The following is a 2,147-nucleotide window of genomic DNA, read 5'->3' as shown; positions in this document are numbered from 1 at the left end:
TAAATATCCAAGGTTAACACCGTCAGGTTGCAAAGATATAGAAATTAGCAAATTTGAGTTTGTATCAAAAACTTAGTTTCTTTGTTCTTAGCTAAGAAGTGAACATTCCGTTCGTTATCTTTATTTTCTATTCTTTGTTTTTACATAAATGGTTATTAAAAACATAACGGTTTTTAACATTCGTTTGATTATATCCAATAAACAGCGTAACCAATCTGGCCCAAATTATCTATGGTAACTCTACACATGACCCCAGGGATGGTTTTTGTCGATCAGAATTAAAAAGTGTTGCCTCAAAATTATTTAGTTTTTTTTGTAATTTTTAGAAATTTGCCACTTAAAAAAAAAATTGGCAAATTTGTTATTGTTAATATCTTAAAGAGTGCATTATATATAGGTTTGCAGATATATCAGTAAAAAAGAATGGAATCATTACCCAGTAGTGTTAAGAAAAGCAATAGTTGAAAACCAGGTAAAATATAAATCACAACGTGGAAAAATTCAAACATTTTAAGTACACACAGAACATCCATCCAATAAAGTAAAAAAAAACAGTAGAATTTTGCTCTTTGTAAAAACTCAAATGCTCCCCATTTTAAAATGCCATTTACTTCATTGGAATGAAAACCCTCCGGTAGAATTTATATTTTGTTAAAAATTTAAAAGCTCTCTAGTAGAAATAATTTTCTCTCCACTGAATTTAGAACCCTCCGGTACTCTCCAGTAGTCTCCAATTATTAAAGAAAACTTCAGTCTCTGTATGAAATTCAGTTTTAAATGGCAATGTCATAAATAGTTAATCCAAACAACGTTCATCAATACAAACTGGTTTGTTACCGAGCATCCCGGACCACCTGGCCATCTTCCAGGCAGGGATCTCCTGCTCCTTCATCTTCTCTTTTATGGATCTAAAATTGCTTATTATTATTGACTAGACAGCCCATCATTTAACGAAATTGAGGCCGACGCTCTTGTCCTACATTCCTGGAGTAAAATAGGACAATTTTCAATTAATAAATAAGCTAAACTTTTTAAATTATTTAATGAAGTGATCAATTAAGCCAAGCACTAAATATTATTTATCCCTCCCCCCAGAAATTTTTTTTTATCACCAATAGAACCTTCCATCCACTTTTTTTACTTTTTCTTAAATTGAAATGCAAATCTTAATAAAAACTTTACTTCCACTTTATCAAAAAATACATTTAATATGAAATGAAATGAACAAGATCATGAAAGACCCCCAATGTAAAAAGGGGGCTGGCTTACCTGACATGTGATGGCTCATTATTACAGTCTGCAACATATTCTGGTATTCTCCATAGATACATACCTGCTCCTAAATCTTCTTTGTTTGGTATTGCCATTCCAGGGAGTAAACCAAACATGTTTCCAACAACTTAAATTATTTATAAAAATTAAATATAAATAAATTACATTTAGACTAAAAGTTTTCTCTTCGAATAATGGCAAAATTTTAAGTTATTTTATGTATTTAAAAATAGTTATGCAATCCTTTAAAAGTATGCCATAAAGGATTAAGAGACTGAAGTTTTCTTTAATAATTGGAGACTACTGGACGGCCTTTGAATTTTTACCAAAACATAAATTGTACCGGAGTTTTTTAGTTTAAGTACAAACTATTCATATCAGGGAGCATTGAATTTAAATCTAAATTAATAATTCTACCGGAGTGTTTTTCAATTCACTGGAGGGAATAGATGTTGTACAAAAACAGGTTTGAATTTTTATCCAAAGTGATTCATATCTTAGATAAGAATTTTAGATGTATTTCTATACATTTTTAACAATTTTTTAAAGAAATTTATACTAATCTGAATGAATTTGGTCTCTTATGTTTTTTGGAATACCCATCCAGTTTATTATAATTTTGATTTTCCTGCCTAATGTTTCCCGTTGTGAAAATTGTATCGCATAAGATGTTTAAGTTGGTCTAAACGTTTACTTTCAGATTTCTTTTTTACTGAGTTTCAGAACTCGCACTTTTTACAGAATCGTGGTAGAAAGTAGCGGCATATTTCACCCTTTTTTACTGAGTTCCAGTTTAAAATTCACACTTTTTACAGAATCGTGGTAGAAAGTAGCGGCATATTTCACCCTTTTTTACTGAGTACCAGTTTAAAATT

Source organism: Eurytemora carolleeae, unplaced genomic scaffold (genome assembly GCF_000591075.1).
Source record: "Eurytemora carolleeae unplaced genomic scaffold, Eaff_2.0 scaffold2583, whole genome shotgun sequence".
In the NCBI taxonomy this organism is placed as follows: domain Eukaryota; kingdom Metazoa; phylum Arthropoda; class Copepoda; order Calanoida; family Temoridae; genus Eurytemora; species Eurytemora carolleeae.
Note: the sequence above shows the minus strand (reverse complement) of the source record.